The sequence below is a fragment of the Giraffa tippelskirchi genome, chromosome 2, assembly GCF_054371585.1.
Source record: "Giraffa tippelskirchi isolate mGirTip1 chromosome 2, T2T-mGirTip1v1.2.pri, whole genome shotgun sequence".
Taxonomy (NCBI): Eukaryota; Metazoa; Chordata; class Mammalia; order Artiodactyla; family Giraffidae; genus Giraffa; species Giraffa tippelskirchi.
Window position 1 is genome coordinate 161,462,446 of NC_137276.1, and position 18,809 is coordinate 161,481,254.

General features: G+C 41.0%; 1 long non-coding RNA gene across 2 annotated transcripts; it reads left to right on the forward strand.

Moving 5' to 3' along the window:
* The first annotated feature begins 5,095 nt into the window (after positions 1 to 5,095).
* On the forward strand, positions 5,096 to 17,524 carry LOC145524763 (uncharacterized). 2 transcript variants are annotated; one of them, XR_014067821.1, is made up of 4 exons: positions 5,115 to 5,376; positions 13,147 to 14,065; positions 16,189 to 16,249; positions 17,403 to 17,524. It is a non-coding gene; the product is annotated as an uncharacterized LOC145524763 (long non-coding RNA). The 2 variants fall into 2 exon arrangements; XR_014067818.1 differs by lacking the exons at positions 16,189 to 16,249; positions 17,403 to 17,524 and having other exon boundaries at positions 5,096 to 5,376; positions 13,147 to 15,595.
* Positions 17,525 to 18,809: the final 1,285 nt, after the last annotated feature.

Below are 18,809 nucleotides of genomic sequence, written 5' to 3' on the forward strand. Positions count from 1 at the left end.
TACTGGTCTTTCTCTGTCTCACTTATTCTACTTAGCATAATGTTGCTGCATATGGCAAAATTTTATTCTCTTTTAAGGCAGCCTGAATTCTTATGGTGGATTTTCTCCTGGGGAGTTAGAGCTTTATGTTCACCTAAGGCCCTATTTTGAAAGAGGTATTTTACGGTTGGGGATGGAGAGGAGGGTTCACAATGCATGAGGATTGAAGTATGGAAACAAGTCACTCTTTCCATGGCAGCCAAGTGAGACAGGTCCTTCTGGCATGGAGGAGAACCACTCCTCTGAGGAGCATGTCTGACACCAGCTGGGGTTTCCTCAGCAAAATGCTGGACAAAAGAGAAAAATCTCCTCTCTTTGGTCTGATGCTCCTTGCAGAGGGATATGTTATCCTGGGAACTTGCCCAGCACCCCTAGGGGTCCCCAGGAAGGGACATTCTGGCCTTCAGAGCCATGACCAAGCCAGGGAGCCCGGCTCATGCTCACCAGCCTCAGGCCCACTCCCTGGCTCAAGGACAGACACAAAGCCACCCTGTTCCCTGGCTCAGACCTCTAATGAGCCCCCCTGCTCCCCACCACTCAGACATGCCCTGTTTACACTCTGCTCTCCAGCCAGACCTAATCCCTGGGCTCCGGATCTGCACTTAATCCTGTTTCTGTATATCCTCTAGATCAATACTTGTTAATAATAGTCATCACTGTGGGTAAGAACCTTGTTTGAGAAATTCTGAGCCCTTCAGCTTTGGTGCCAACAGGAGAAAATATGAAATAGGAAACCCAAACATTTACAAACACACCAAAATGTTTAGTTCAGGCTGCCTGATGTAAACAAGAGAAAGCCCAGGAAACACTCATTTTCCTGGGACTCACTTCTTTTGTCCCAAATAAAGACTGACTTAAAAAAAAAAAAATCCAAGTCACCAGTCCCTGTTTCTTTCTCACTTCTGGGGGCCATAAGATCTTTTTCATGTACTTTGCTTCAACACTATTGTATTTCTTCTGCACTTTGAAACTGAGCCCCTCTCTTTGATGGATATTAGAAAGACGTGCTTTCGTGTCTTCCTAATGAACTTTCACTTGGAAAATACCCCAAGAAAGGAAGATGCTAGAAGGGTAACGATATTTTGTTTAAAGCAAAGTGGACCCTTGCTTCTGATTCCCCCCTCTTTGGTCCACCCCAGAGGAATCATCAGCCAAGAATCACAGATGGGATCATTTACAGTTTTACTTTCAAGCTCCTCAATGCTTTAAGATTGTGTTTATTCGGTCAAAGGCTTAAGACCAGCCAGTGTGAGCTGCCTGACAGCCCCATCTCGCTGGCACTCGGATACTCTGATTGGGATTAAATCTGTACTGATCTGTCAGAAAGTGATTGATGGGAGAGGTTTCTTTGTGATGTTCGAGGTAAACCTGAGAGGACGGAAATGGACATGGAGGCAATATGCTTTTAGAGACATATCAACACTTGCTGGGAGGAGACCAGGACAACGGTCCTGCAATAATTAGTTGGTAAACAAAAGGAAAATGGAAGACAGCTTGGTGCCACAGACTCCTTTAGTTGAGGGTGTTATTAGTATTCTTATTTTTAACAGCTGTGAGGAAAGTTTTCTAAAATCCAATTGACGTCAGTTGTCAAAGTGTAAGCGTAAAAGAAATAAGTAAGCAGCAAAACTCAAAGCCGTTAGTGCACAGGTTGATTTTCTCATTTTCTCCTCAATGAGTGTTTCCTTAGGGAGAAATTAGGTATAATAATCAATATTTTTTTGTGACTATGAATGTGTCCCACAGCTTGACAATTCAGCAAAAACCAAGTACAGTTGTCAAGGTCACTGATTTCTCAGGGTAGCCAGTAGAAAAATGAATAGGTTGGACCTCTGGAAGCCTGCCTTCTCCTTGCTTAGTCATTTGCTATTTGTAAAGGCTTGGGCGGGTCTTTTTTTTGATTCTGCTTCCTCATCTATAACATGGGGACACTCAGGTTCTCTCCTTCATGGATTTGTTCTGGGCATCAAACAAGGCTATGAAGGTGACAGCACAGTGAGATCCCTGATACTTGATGGTTCTCACCATCCACCCTTAGTGTGTGAGCTTTAGAAGCAGAGGTTCCCTCCTCAGACAATGTCACCCACAAGTTGTCATTTTAACATTCCCAGCTCTGGGATTCAGGATTTCTCACCCCTGTGCTTTTGCTTGTGTTGGTTATGTCAGCCGGGAATGCCCACCTCCCATTTCCCTCTTCTGTATTTCCCAAATGCCCTCCTCTCTCAAGGCTCAATTCAAGTACTAACTCCTCCACACAAGTTCTCTCCCGCCCCTAGAAAAAGACCACAGCCCCTCTGAGTTCCTGTTGCACTTATCTTTTACAGCTTTCACTTCTTTGTCTTCATTCAGTCATTTCTGTGCATCATCTGACCTTTTCCACCATTTCGCTGTGGCAGTTGTCAGAACAGAGACAAGTCTGGTGCCTTGGACCCTATGGGTACTCACTATTTGTTAAAGAAATGAGAACTGCCACAATCACATTCTTTACCCAAAGTTTATTTGAAAAGCAGCTACACTAGTCCTTTGCGCTGGAACCACGTTCACTGAAACATGTACAGAAACTCTTGTGTCCTCACTTAGCGGTTACCAGGGAACCATGCAAGTGGGGACACATTCTAAGAGGCACGTGTTTTAGTCAACTGATACTGTACAAAGCTAGGATTGCTGCATATTCAAACAGTAACTATATAACATAAATGTGATCCATCTAATCATGTGAAAAAGAATTCCAACAAGTCGTGTGCATTGAGGGCAGCCAGCCACATACGTCAAACTAAGAACTCATAGAGCATCTCATAAATCAGAGCCTTGGCAGAAAACAGCAGTGCGTTTCCAGTCTCAGAGCGGGAGGGGTTCAAGTGATGGAATGACCATGTTGTTCCCATTTCAGAACCATTACAGTGGCTTATTGAAGGCTGTTTATGGAAGTCATTTCTGGGGACAAGAGGCAGTCTGAAATGTGTAGCTTAGATGCTGAGAGACGGTCATTTCTGGCATGTTAATAGCTTCAGGGACAATTTATAATCTGATATTTATAATATGAATGGTCTGAGGAATGCCTTAAAACGCACCAAAATTGAATAAACATCAACCTCCCTGGTGTCCTATGGTTTCCCACAGTGAACACTGTGACTGGCACAGAGAAACTCACGAGACAATACCTTTTAAGCCACTATAAAACCATGAGACTGCACAGCAAATCTAAACATGTTGGGTTTATGTACTCCACAAAAGAAAGGGGCAAAGGAAATGGGAACAATGGAAGATGACGGTAAACACAATTTGAGGCAACTTTAAAGGGAGCAGGGCTGATAATGCAGAGGCCTGAGGGGTTGGGAGTGGGTGGCGCACAGAACACGAGACCCAGAGTGAGGCCCTCGAAGCTGTGTTTCTGGGTCAGCCGATGAGCTCCTGGAAGGCTCCGAGAAGCAGCTGTGCTGGTCTTGGTTCCCAGCACCTTCACCAGAAGTCAAGGGGAGTGTTCAGTAACGTTCAAAATCCACCAAAGACAAGATGGAATGGGATGAACGTAGCTTTGGGAACCTGCAAACCAGCTCAGTTTCCTCAGTTTCCCAAGCTGGGTCCTCACCCAGGTTGGAGAACCTCTCTGAGGCTCATTCTTATGGTCAAGGGAGAAGAGTCACGGAGGGGAGTCAGGAGATCCGAGCAATGCTCTCAGAGAATTTCAAGGCTGTAAAAGTGATCTTATTTAGAAGTAGGTTCTCTGTGAAGTGAAGTGAAAGTTGCTCAGTCGTGTGTGACTCTTCGTGACCCCAGGGACTATATAGTCCATGAAATTCTCCAGCCAGAATACTGGAGTGCGTAGGCATTCCCTTCTCCAGGGGATCTTCCCAACCCAGGGATCAAACTCAGGTCTCCCACATTTGCAGGCAGATTCTTTACCAGCTGAGCCACCAAAGAAGCCCAGGGTCTCTGTAGATGTTATCAACTTAAATCTCTCTTCTTAGAAAGACCCTCAACAGTTATTGGGTTAGGAACTCCCCACACACAGTATTTTCCAGTCTCATTTTAATTTACAGTGGACCCAAATTCAGTATGACTGATGTCCTTATAAGAACAGGAAAACATCTTGTGAAGATAGGGGAATGCCAGGTACAAGAGAGATAGAGACTGGGGTGTCTCAGCGCAAGCCAAAGATTGTTGGCCACCACAAGGAGCTCAGAAAAGCCAAGGACGGTGTCAACCCAGAATCCTACAGGGAGCATGGCCCTTGATTTCAACCTCCTAGCCTCTAGAATTGGGAGAGAATACTGTCTGTTGTTTAAAGCACACAGTCTGTGGTACTTTGTATGGCAGCCACAGGAAACTGAGGCTGACCTCTGCACTCCTCTTTTCTGCTAAATTCATACTTGCTAAAACATTTACCCCAAACTCTGGAATGAAACTCCCCCTCTAATAAGGTTTATACTTCTATGTTTTATTTCTAAAGAGGCTGGTCATCATTTTAGCAGCTTCTGAAATCTCCTTAACTGCTTACAATCCATCTCTGGGGTTGGTGCTTCCAGAACCACTGTAAGTAAGAGGTCATTCTGATCCTCCCAGGAAATAACTATTCTTGAATCAGAGGAAGGGAGTGCAGCATTCTGCAGAAAGGGTGGGCTGTGACAAATTAATGACACAATTTGGAGGGGCCTCAGGTGGATTTGTCACTGCCCCTCTCCTTTAGCTTAGCAGAAAAAAAGAGGGTCCACAGAGCTTTCTTCCAACTCCGTTTAGCAATGGAAATTCAATTCACCTTGCCCGATACATGCACTGAGCAGTGAGCACCTTGAGTCCAAGCAATGGGTCAAGAATAGGAGTCAAGGACTCTGGGATCAGTTCCTGCTCTCACCATTCATGAGCCCCCACTCCAGACTTCATCTTTAAAATTGGTGTCCCACCTCCATTGCCCAGGGTGGTCCTGGGCCATATTGACAAGATTGTGGAAGTGCATGGAAAATCATGAAGTCCTGTGCAAAGAGAAGGTGATGAAATCATTATCACTCTCATCCTCCACCAGTTGTCAACGCCTGCTGGGGGCGGGGATCTTCCAAGCAGACCAGGAAGGCTGGATCAAAGTGTCCAGCTGGTAAAAGAAGAGTCAGCTGTAGGGCCTGATCCTCTGGTATTAGCTGCCCAGGGGGAGAGCAGTGAGATGAGCTCTCCCGGTGGGTAATAAAATGAGTCTAGAAGGGAGGAAGCAGGATGTATAAAGCCCAGGAGCCTGATCTGTTTCTGAGATCAAACAGAGCAGCATTGTACCGGGGTGTGGAGCTGATGTCAGCGTCTAGAATGCTGGTCGGAATCGCCCTGGTTACGCAGCTGGACCGGAATAAGGCAAGTCTGTATCTGAACTCATTAATTTTTACAACCAACTGAACTGTTCTGCCTTTTTTTTTTTTTTGGAGGGGGGCTGTTGAGGGAGGCAGTGCGGGGGAAGAACAAGGGAAGGAAGAGAAAAGGGAGGGGTTAGTATGTATGGAACAAGGGGCTTCCCACCAGCAGACACTGTCTCATTATCCCCAGCAAAGCCCAGCTTCAACCCTCCAGCCCCTTGGACCGTTAGGCAGTGCCTCTGCAGCAGGTTCTGCCCGTGGAGGGGGAGAAACGGGCCAGTGGAACGTAAGGATAATTAGAGTGGCACAAGCCACTCTGTGGAGTTCAAGTTATGTCAATGTTTCCATTATATGCCTCACTTTTGGGGAGTTTATAACATAGCTATAAAAACTCACGCCAGCTGAGAATTTGGCAGCCCAGGTCGCAGCAAAGGAGGGACTGTGTTTTAATTCAGTTCAGCTGCTCATAACTTGGAGTGGGGGGCACACTGTACATAACTCAAAGGGGCTGGTTGGAAGTCTTGAGTACGGTACTGTGTTGCTGTCTGACCACCCCTCCTTCTCCTGTCATTCTTTTGTACTATCTCAAAAAGGAGCAGCATTATATAAATTATTACATAGAGCTTCCTGAGCCAAGAATCTACCTGCCCCTCTCCAAGTGTCAGCTAATCTGGCTTCACTCCATTCTTGAGAACCATGAGGGTCCTCCCTTTCCAACAAGCGTGCAAACCATGTCACCCAAACCTCTACACAGAAGACGGTCGAGCCTCTGCAAGGGAGCCATTTGGTACAAGAGCTTTTCCAGACAAATCCCAGTATCTGGGGCAGTCCTTTCCTATTGTTGTAATAAGACGTATTACCTCCTTCACATAGATGGGCTTGTTGCCTTCTCAGGCACAGAGAGGAGAGTTTTCTCCACATTTTAGCTCGTAGTCTCTATTTCAGTCAAAATACCCAAATCCTGCTATATCCTTAGCTTTCCAGAACATAGACCTCATCACTACCATCACTACCACCACCACCACCACTATGAAGCCTTCCTTGATTATCCTGCCTGAAGTCCCCTCTTTCACCTTTGGACTCCTATTTGCTCTTTTCCTGTAATGTTTATCATTTGATTTGTGTGTTATATTTCAGTTATTTTTGCACACTTTCTCTCTTTTACTGTTTGATGAGACTCTTCTCACAGAGTCCTAAGCTTATCCACCTCTCCATACTCCAAAAGTGGCAAACTTAGGTGGACTCCACTCAGTAAATTTTGATTAGGATTATTAATTAGCTAATTAATAACAATCAAAAGCCAGATGGCTGATAGCAAAAATCCAAGCAAAGCTCAGAACAGATAGAGATATATCAATCCCTTCTTCCTTAATAGATAAGAAGACAGCATCAAATTGATTCCTTACATTGTTATTGATAATAGCACTAAGAAAATGATAAGAGGTGAGGTAAAAATCTCCAACCAGAAAATAGTAATAAGATGCAAGTAATAGCATATAAGTATGTATAAACATGGGCTTCCTAGGTGATGCTAGTGGTAAAGAACTCGCCTGCCAATGAAGGTTAGACAAAAGAGATGCAGGTTTGATCCCTGGGTCAGGAAGATCCCCCGGAGAAGAGCATGGCAACCCACTCCAGTATTCTTGCCCGGAGTGTCCCATGGACAGAGGAGCCTGGCAGACTATATGCAGTCCATAGGGTCACAAAGAGTCGGACACAACTGAAGCAACTTAGCACGTATGCACATATAAACATAACTATGTTACCTTATAAGAGTAATAAAAAAGTAAACCACAATGTGCGTGTTCTCATAATTGTATGAACAAATACTTCTATGAACGATACAATAAGTTAACAATACCATAGGTACATTTGATCAAAATGCACTGACTTTGCTCTCCATTGTAACTCAGTCCCTAGCCTCTAATACTCTGAAAATGCTTTTATAAACTGTGGATAAGTGACCCTGTAAATGGGTGGTATTGATCACACTGTAGCACACATAACATTCAATAAAAATTTGCCGAATGAATGAATTTCTTAAAGTAATTTTACTGAGATAAATAATATTATTTCTTCATATACTAAAGGAAATATTGTTAGTGATGGTAGTTAATTTAAACTCCATGATAAATACCAAGCTCTAACCTAAGAGCTAGTAATAAATGGAATTTCAGTCTTCCCTAGGGGTTCAGAGGATTTGGGGCCCACTGTCCTAACAAGCAGAGGGGAATAGACACATGTGTTAGAGTGACTGGGGGACTGGTTTCTTCAATACATTTGCACTAAGCTTGACAGCTTGGGGTAGCAGAGCTGGGAGGGCCCAAAGATGATGAATGGATGGGTGGGCTAAGCAGATATATCAAAGTCAGAGACTCGGACCGGTTAACACAGTAGTCTGGGTCCAACTGTGCTTTCTGGAAGATTACTAGCGTTGATATATAATGGTTTTTGATTACAAATTCAAGGTCTCCAAAAATGTAGAAGTATAACAGAAGCCTATGTCTAAAAGTCAGGACACAAAGTTAATTTGAACTGCTTCTTTCTGTAAGGAACAATATCTGAACAAATATAAGGTTTTCCACTACAAAAAAAAAAGATCAAAGGTTATATATATTACATACATATGTAAATAGAGGAGGAATTAGTTATTTAAATAATTAATAAATCACAGCCAGGTGGCTGAGAGCAGAGGCACAAGTAAAGCTCATACAGATAGGTACTTACCAATTTCTTCTTCCTTAATAGAAGGGAAAATAGAATTTATTTAATTTGTATTAGTAGGAAGAAATCATTAGAATGGCTGAGTTATAAGTCAGTGGGAAAGTGCCAAGAACTTTTAATTGAGAAGACTGAGTTGGAATCTAAGCTCTACCACTATATATTATGTCATCTTCATTTTTTGAACCTCAGTGTCTTCATCTACAAAGTGAAGTCAATATTAACTGCACCACCCACATCAGAGAACTAGAACATGTTGTATCAGTCATGAGTGTGTTTGGCTGGCAGTAACAAAAGAATGGATTATGGCAGCTTCAAAAAAGTTAACATGTATTTTTCTCATAAAAGAAGAAGTTGAGGTAGGTAGTCCAAGGCATGCAGCTCAGTGATGCCTTTGGAATTCAGGTTCTTCCTGTATCTCTGCCCTAACATCCTTGCCATGTTGGTTCTCTTCCCCATGCTTGTCCTCTCTTGGTCCCAGGATGGCTAGTGTAACTGCAACAATATGTCCACATTCAGAAAGAAGGTGCAAGAGGCAGAAGCCCTTCTCTTCATGAAGTTGTTGTCAGTTGATTCACCTTTACATCTCTTGAGACACTTTATGTACATTCAGATCAATCAATGGCCAATGGAATTGAGGTTACTATCATTGGTTTAAATAATTCATCATTATCTTCTGGCACAGAGGCAGAAACCTAACAGTGAAATCAAAGAATGTTTCTATGCTCCCAGAACAACACAGGGCTCTGTCAGCAGGGATGAGGGAGTAGCTCTTGCTTAAGCGACCAACAAAGTCTGCGCCAGGGCAAAACAAGATAAAGTCAAGGTCTTCAAAGTGTGCTTCCCACACCACAACATCTGGGCATGTGTTAGAAATGCAAGTTCTCAGGCCCCACCCAGGAACTGCTGAATCAGAAACTCTGGGGTGAGACCCAGCAACTTGTGGTTTAACACATTTTGCAGGTAATTCTGATGATTGCTCAGGTCTGACCACCACTGGGATAAAAATGAGAAAAAAACTGAGGAATAAAGCTTGAGGATTCAGTGATCTTACTGAAATGTGTTTTCCATTAAAACCTTCCTCTAGGAATGGGAAGGGAGGAGGAAAGGAAGAGAAGGAAAGAGAACTAACCCTAGCTGAGTACCAACCAAAGACAGACAAACGTCCTTGGTGCCTTCACCTGTCTCTTTTAACTTAATCCGCACAAGCTTGATTTTCTCAGATGAGAAAACTGAGTGTCAGAAAGGTTAAGTGACTTGTCCACAGTTTTTCATCTGATGGATATAGTTGTTCAGTCACTAACTCTCTCTCTCACTATATATATATATATACATATATATATATGTATATATATATATGTATGTATGTATGTATATTGTTGTTCAGTCGTGTTCCGCTCTTTGTGACCCCATGGACAGCAACAAGCCAGGTTTCCTTGTCCTTCAGTATCTCCCAGAGTTTGCTCAAACTCACGTCCATTGAGTTGGTGATGCCATCCAACCATCACATCCTCTGTCTCCCCTTCTCCTCCTGCCCTCAATCTTTCCCAGCATCAGGGTCTTTTCCAATGAATTGGCTCTTCGCATCAGATGGCCAAAATGTTGGAGCTTCAGCTTCAGCAACAGTCCTTCCAATGAATATTAAAGGTTGATTTCCATTAGGATTGACTGGTTTGATCTCCTTTCAGTTCAAGGGACTCTCAAGAGTCTTCTCCATCACCACAATTCAAACACATCAAATCTTTGTCATTCAGTCTTCTTTATGATCCAACTCTCACATCCATAAAGGACTACTGGAAAAACCATGGCTTCGACTATACAAACCTTTGTCAGCAAAGTGATATCTCTGCTTTTTAATATGCTTTCTAGGTTTGTCATAGCTTTCCTTTCAAGGAGCAAGAATCTCTTAATTTCATGGCTGCAATCACTGTCTGCAGTGATTTTGAAGCCCAAGAAAATAAAATCTGTTACTGTTTCCACTTTTTACCCATCTATTTCCCATGAAGTGATGGGACTGGATGCCATGATCTTGGGTTTTTGAAGGTTAAGTTTTAAGCCAGCTTTTTCACTCTTCTCTTTCACCTTTATCAAGATGCTCTTTAGTTCCTCTTTGCTTTATGTCATTAAAGTGGTATCATCTGCATATCTGAAGATGTTGATATTTCACAACTTGTGCTTCATCCAGCCTGGCTTTTCGCATGATGCATATAAGTTAAATAAGCAGGGTGACAATATACAGCCTTGATGTACTCCTTTCCCAATTTTGAACCAGTCCGTTGTTCCATGTCCAGTTCTAACTGTTGCTGCTTGATCTGCATACAGGTTTCTCAGCAGGCAGGTAAGGTGATCTGGTATTCCATCTCTTTAAGAATTTTCCAGAGTTTGTTGTGATCCACACAGTCAAAGCTTTCACATAGTCAATGACACAGAAGTAGACATTTTTCAGGAAGTCCCTTGCTTTCAGTGAATGTTGGCAATTTGATCTCTGGTTCCTCTGCCTCTCTGAAACCCAGGTTGTATACCTGAAAGTTCTTAGTTCATATACTGCTAAAGTCTAGCTTGAAGGGTTTTGAGCATAACCTTCCTAGCATGTGAAATGAGCACAACTGTATGGTAGTTTGACATTTTTGGCATTGCTTCTCTTTGAGATTGGGATGAAAACTGACCCTTTCCAGTCCTGTCACCACTGCAGTTTTCCAAATTTGCTGACATACTGAGTGCAGCACTTTTACAGCATCATCATTTAGGAATAACTCAGCTGGAATTGCATCACCTCCACTAGCTTTATTTGCAGTAATCCTTCCTATGGCCCACTTGATTTCACATTCCAGGATGCCAGGCTCTAGGTGAGTGATCACACTATCATGATTATCTGGGTCATTAAGACTTTTTTGTATAGCTCTTCTGTGTATTCTTGCCACTTCTTCTTGATCTCTTCTGCTTCTGTGAGGTCCTTACAGTTTCTCGTCTTTATTGTGACCATCTTTGAATGAAATGTTCCCCTGATATCTCCAATTTTCTTGAAGAGATCTCTAGCCTTTCCCATTCTATTGTTTCCTATTTCTTTGCATTGTTCACATAAGAAGACTATCTTATCTCTCCTTGCTCTTCTCTGGAACTCTGCATAAAGTTGGGTATATCTTTCCCTTTCTCCCTTGCCTTTTGCTTCTCTTGTTTTCTCAGTTATGTGTAAAGCCTCCTCAGATAACCATTTTGCTTTCTTGCATTTATTTTTCTTTGGGATGGTTTTGGTCACCACCTCCTATATAATGTTACAAACCTCCATCCAAAGTTCTTCAGACACTCTGTCTACCAGATATAATCCCTTGAATCTATTCATCACCTCCAATATATAATCATGAGGGATTTGATTTAGGTCATACCTAAATGGTCTAGTGGTTTTTCCTATTTTCTGCAATTTAAGCCTGAATTCTGCAATAAGGAGCTCATGATCTGAGCCACAATCAGCTCCAGGTCTTGTTTTTGCTGACAGTATAGAGCCTCTCCATCTTCAGCTGCAAAGAATATAATCAATCTGATTTCAGTATTGACCATCTGGTGATGTCTATGTATAGAGTGATCTCTTGTGGTTTTAGAAGAGGGTGTTAGCCACAACCAGTGTGTTCTCTTGCATAACTCTGTGCCATCTGATGAATGGCACAGCTCAAAATGTGGTCTGGTTCCAAGATAGTGCACTTCCAAAATGGGAGCAATCTCAGTAATCTTAGAATGACTCAATCTTTAAAAGTGTGATTTAAATATGAACTTGTTGTTCCTTTCCTGGGCTTTCAGAACCCTCTGTAGTTTCACCCTGATCTATGTTCCACCTTACCTTTACTACAGCTTCTCCTTCCCGACTCCCATCTGCAGATCCTGGGTCAGGGCCACACCTGACTCCTCCCCATCTCTTGGGCACGCCCTGTAGCCTCAAGGCCTCAGTTAAACTCCTACTCCCTGGAATGTCCTCCCTTCCCTTTTCTACCTGGTGAACTTTATTCTTCTGTAAATAATTAAACAAGTAAAATTGGCCCTCTCCAGAGTTCATGATATAGGGCGTGAAACCAATTTGGCATTCAATAATTGTCTGTGTAAAAAAAAAATGAATGCAAGAATGCCTAGTTTTAATTCTTCTCTACCAAGAGGCACCTCCAAGTTTTCCTTTCTAACCCAACAGCATTTTGCTTGCATTTCTAATTTCTCAATCTATTCTGTGATGAGATGATACATCCACCCCTGTCTCCCAACAAATATGTGAACTCCCAAAGCCAAGGTTAGGTCACACTCATCTCATGGCCCTCCATAGCACCTAGCCTAGGGCTCAGACATGACATACATAGACTTAAACTGTATACCATGAAACATACATCTGCACTTTAAAGAACTAGACTTTTCAATTAGCTGATGAATCCTACCATTTGTAATAAACAAAAGCCTGTTTCATACTAATGAATGCTGCTGATATAGAAGCAAAGCTTTCCTTTGGATCATTCTAGTGACTTTTACCTTGCACAGTGCTTAGCTAATCCAATTCTGAGAATACAGCGTCACTGCTGGATGTTGAAATGGAGCCATTTTGGGAAGCTGAGCGGAAAAACCTCCCAGGAGGAGTTATTTACGCACCTGCTAGATTGCCTATAATAAATGATACTGGCCAACTCGCAGTATGCTCTCCTTGCACGCCCTGTACTCTGACCGTGCCCTCCATGCCTGAATCTATTGGGTGACTTCCAAGAAGATTTGGAAATTAAACATATTTTTCAGCCTCCTGAAAGTACCAAGGGACAACCTGAAAAGTGACACTGAGCAGTATATGATTACATTTCTTTTAAAAAAGTCTTTAAAAGAATACTTCTTTACAAAATTATTTGAATGTTGAGAAAGTGGACAGTGAAGGTTAGAAGGAGAGATCAGAGAGAAAATTTTAACATGGAATATAAAATCTGGCACTTTCTAGACAGATAATACCACAAGATAAAAGAAATCTTATAAATACCAAAGAAGGCAGTAATAATATGTTTAATTTCTCTGTCACTCTCTTTTGTCTCTTCAGATATTCTTCAGCATTTTCTGGACATTCATTTCAAATAACTAACCAACAAGGATTTACAGAAAATCTTCCATATCATGGACCCAACCCATGAGAAGCAAAAAGAGAAAGAACTCCAAAAGAATGGCTGCCATTTTTTACATTTTTTTAATCTTTTAAGAACTTAAAAAGGCTTTCAAATATTGTATTTGATCTCATTCAATCCAAAGTATTACTCTTCTTTTACAGATAAGTAAACTGAAGAGCATATGACCTGGATCACACGGTTTATGAGTGACTGAGTTGGGGACTCCAGTTCTCTTACATCCCTATTCCTCTGCCTACAAAGACTAGGGTTAATTTTTTATATATATATAAAGTCATTTTATTTGTTGGGTGCACAATTGGGCATGTGGAATCAGAGTTCTCTGATCAAGGATTGAACCCATGCCCTCCTGCGCTGGAAACACAGTTACAGCCACTGGACTGCCAGGGAGTTTTAAATAAATGTACAGCATATAATGTAATGTTCTCACAATATGAAAAATGTTAAAGAATGTCTTTTACAGACTCCTGGGTAAAAACTTAATTGCTTAAGTTCTTGTATACCAGATCTCCTCTCAAAGGACCCAGAGAAGAAGAAACAAAGAAAAAACTTTGCTGGCGGGGAGGACAAGCACCGGAAAGTGTGCCTTCTGCAAGGTAGAAAGCCCGGGGCCATCCTGTTCAACCTGGCGCTGCTGGGGCCAGAGGAAGGAAGACACTAGAGGCCATCTCACCGCTCTGCCCTGTGAAGACCGGCAGTGGGTCCAGGAAGCAAGTGGCACAGAGACTGAGGCCAGGCCCCCCAAACCTGACTGCCTTCCCTATTTCAGTTGTGAAGCTTGGAGGGCCAGAGCCAATGATGAAAAGCCTGCTGCCCAGAGAAGGCAGAGATTTACAGGTGAGTTAAGGAAACTTAGACAGCAACAGATAATTAAATTTTTCATTAAAAACAATCAAGAGTAGACTGCACATAGCAAAAAAGTCAAAATCAGTGGTACAGAGGAGAAACTCTGTCATGGGATATGGAGAAAAAAGACAAAGTGATTGAAATAAGAGAAAAGATCATTTGGATTATAAGAACTGATAAGACAGAAAATATAGATAAGAGATGTTGCTGGGAAAAACGAAAGAGAACAGAATAAATAAAACAGAATAACAAAAAACTATAAAAGAATAAAACTTTCCTGAGCTGATACAACCATAAGGATCAGAGTCAGCTGCCTGGGACAGAAATGAAGTTTATAAACATTAAATTTCAAGAGAGTCTGACAAATATGGGTTTTATTCCAAAGAGCTGTATGTGCATATGAAAATCAAGAATTAGGTTGCTAAGAAGGGAAATGTGCCTTTAGAGGAAACACTACCAACATCTGTCATAATTGGATAAAACTATATACTGAATATTTGCAGATCAAAAGGTCCCACTGAGTATCCGGCAAATTACCTCAAAGATTTCGATTACTAGATACATTCAAGTTCAGGAACAAGAGAAGAATTTTACAATTATCCAGGCCTCAGACAGCCCTCCAACATTAAAGATCAGATGACAATAGAGAAATATCTATAGTTTTGGGTGCAAAAGATTTCCAGTTAAGACTTGTAAGCTCATCCAAGTTGTCATTCATGTCTGAAGGAACTATAAGAAAATTTCTAGCTACTCAGAGACTCTTAAAGTAAGTCACTCACATCCTTCTTGAAAAAAAGGTACTTAAGTTACACTCCAGCCAACTGAGATTAATCAAAATAAAGAATGGAGAAGTTCTGATGAAATGGAACTCATGGTGATTACTAAAACCATTTAAATATATCATATAAAATAATGTTAAAGCATGATTGTAAACGAGTTTTTAAAATACAAAATAATAATTATTGAAAAAGAAAATAATGTTAAGAATAATATCTGGTATACTTGTGGCTGATTTATCTTGATGTATGGCAGAAGCCATCACAATACTGTAAAATAATTATCCTCTAATTAAAAAAAAATAACATCTTGTATATATTTGTCAAAATTCAATGAAAATACATTTAAGATTTGTGTATTTCATTGTTTGTAAACTTTACCTCAAAGGGGTAAAAAGACTGCAAGCAAATATTAAATTCCAGTTGATAATGCTCATGCTGAAATATTTAGAGCAAAGTATTCTGATATCTTCAATTTACTTTGAAATGCATTTTTTTAAAAAAATGGGTTGATAAATGCACAGAAGAATGGATACATACATAACAAAGCAAACAAAGTATGAAGGCAATGGTGGAAACTAGATGTTGGGTATATGTGTGTTCACTGTGGCATCCTTTCAACTTTTCCGTATGTTTGCAAACCAAACATTGGGCAGGGATGGGGGAGAGTACTATCTGGGTCTAAAATCCAAGATTAAATAAATAGAACATGGAACTGAATAAAATAGGGAAGGGGAGAACAAAAGTGTGTTTATTTCCTAACCTTACATAGAAAACAGTTGATAGTTAGTGTTTTTTTTTTAATTATTGATTCAGAAAATATAGGCCCTTTCAAATTTTTCAGTGCAATCCAAATGGAATTTTGAAATAAGACCTATACATTCCAGCAACTAACACACACACACAACAAGCAACAAACAAAAAAAAGAGAAAGAAGGCAAATATAAACACCATAGCAGAAAATAAATTTAAAGAGCAAGAAAGTATTATTTAAAAAAAAAAAAAACAGAAAGCATAAACAATTTGACTTATTTCAAATGAAAACTAACAGAGTAACTATGACAATAAACTCTCATGTTTGAAAAACCAAACCTATCAATATGCTATCCCAAGATATATACCTAAAATAAAGTATCAGATTAAAGAAAGATAAGCTAGCAAATACATCATACACACAATCTATAAAGAAATCAGGATCACAATGTTTTCATCCAAATAGAATTTAATGTGAAAAGCTTAAATGAAATTTAGATAAATATTAACAAAATATACATAAAGAAAACACAACTGTCACAAGTGTGTTAGTCGCTAAGTCGTTTCCAACTCTTTGTTTTGTAGCTATGGATTGTAGCCCACCAGGCTCCTCTGTCCTTGGGTTTCTCCAGGCAAGAATACTGAAGTGAGTTGCCATGCCCTCCTCCAGGGAATTTTCCTAAGCCAGAGATCGAACCCAGGTCTCCTGCTTTGCAGTTAGATTCTTTACTGTCTGAGTCACCAACATAGAACTAAAAAAAAAATAAAGCAAGAATTCTCAGAAATTCAGGGAGAAATTAATAGAAACATATAGAAACTGGAGACTTTAAGGTAATGTCTTTGACAGCTCATACATGTGTATGTAATATACATACCACAACATAAGAAGTACCCCAGGTATGTTTCAGTCAGTGCAAAGCTGATCAGGACAATAACTCTGCTTGTTCTAGAGGGTGTATTTTTCCTAATGAAAGCATACTATGTATAGACTTACTTGGCATTACTCATCATGGATTTATACTTGGCTCATGCCATCAAAAAACCCTATTTGCACCACATGTGCTGGTCACAAACCATTCTCCTCCACATGTAAGATCCAACCAGGCCCATGAGCTATAAAGTTAGAGCTCATTGTTGATTTGGAGGAAGAATAAATAGTATGAGCTGTAAGAACTAGAAAAGAGGTTTTATAACTATTAATATCGAGATAGTTCAAAGTAGTGGGTCCTAGTACAAGATCAGATGATAGAAGAAAGAGATTTCAAGTCTTTCAAGCCAGTGTTCATTCCCTAAGATCAGATCATGCTTCCACAAAACAGATAGATGGGAAGAGCCATGAAGTTAAGGGCAAGCTGATAGGTGTCCATGAGGATATTTTGAATTTGCTATAATGACAAGATAGACCACTGGAGAGGTTTTGCAGACTGATGCTTTGCAGAACAGCATCTGGACTGAAAATCCAGATTGAAGAGTGTTCATCACTTTTGTGATGCAAGTTACTTACAAAGAGGATACAGGATTAGCAAAGCCTACTAAAGCCAGGCAACGAGACACTTAAATTCAGACAGAGAAGTCTGTGCATGACTCAATAGGCAATGAAAAGCCAGCCAAGGTTTTGGATCAAGGAAGCTGTCCTAATAGGGAATTCCAGTTTCTAAGCCTAATTTCACCTCCCTACGTGTGTCTCAGCTGATGCTTCTTCTGCCCTACGGGGTAATACAGAGTGCTTCTGCTCCTACCTCCACATGACAATAGAGAGAAAAGCAGAAATTAACATTTCGCTTTCGTGCTGTTCACAGGACTAGCAGGAAAAGCCTTTGGAGAAGGCACAAGACACTCTGAGGAAACCACATTAATCATCAACCCAGGAAACTGGAACCCTCCACAAAGCCATTGCTATAAATTCAATATTTACACAAAATCTGAAGGTTGAAGTTCTTGTTACTCAGGGAAGGAAAACATGAAAAGCTGCCAGAAAGAGAGCCCACTTGCTATCTAGACTCCCCAAATCATCCTCAAAGGCAACATTCTCAGATTACAGAGCAAGCAACAGTTGCCAATAGATAGCATGCCTTGACTAACAACATGTTCATATTCTTTGTCCTTCCTAATGACTGTGCCCATTTTGAGTGGAGGAAACCCTAGCCCCAAGGGCACAATGACTTGTCCAATGTCACACAGCAAGTAAACGCCCAAGCTGATAGTCAAACCCAGTCTACACTGCTACTCAACCTCACAAACCACACCAGACAGAGAGATAGAAAATTACCTGTGTTGTGTCTAAAGAAGCATACCCACGCAAAGTTCATTTGATCTGCTCTTTGGAAAGATGAAAACCCATGGTGTTGGAGGAACTTGCATACACTCAGCTGGGTTTAGGGGGAAGTCACTGGGACCCTCTCTACAATTTCTACAAAAAAAAAAAAAAATCTGTGAGCTTCCTTCAGGAATCTTACTACAGCCTGCTTTGGCTGGAGTCCAGCTTAGAGTTCTTGGACTAGAATCTCAAGGTAGGGCCCTGGAACATAAATTCCTAATAAGCCTCTCCAGTAGATCTTATACAAACTGAAGAACAAGAGCCACCAGGGTTTACATTCCTGACCAAACAACACTGGAAGAGTGAAACCAGACCTTGTCCCCAAGTCTGAGGTCAGGTGGAACATGGTGCATTGTCCTGCCGTCAGTCCCAGGTCCAGATAGGCCCTTCTGGCCCCTGCTCATTGCTCAGCTCAATTTAGCCTAGAGCTAGTCCTCCTGAAGGACATCCCTCCGCTGTTTTAGTTTCTAAGATTTGTCCTGTAAGTAATTCTCTCCTAATGAAATTATTGGTGTCATATTACCACCAGGAAGGTGGCCCTGGTGTACAGCTCAATTAAGAAAGATGTATTAAATTCTTTATATTTCTTTATTTAGCTGCAGCACTCATTTTAGATTTGCTAAATAATAAAATGTTGTTAATGAGCTAGAGTATGGGGCTCATTCAATTCATTTCTGTAGCTTCCTAAGTGTTGATGCCTGTTCTTCCTTATCCCATTGTCGAATTTTTCTTCTTCTGATGCTGGAAACAGACAGTGAGACAGAGAGATGGAGAAAAGAAACCACTCAAGCGTCAGATGGCAAAAGGGTGAACATTCATAAAGACTGATTCTCAGCCAGATTGTGACTGACTGACCTCAGAATGAACCTGCAAAGTCATCTCTTAGCAT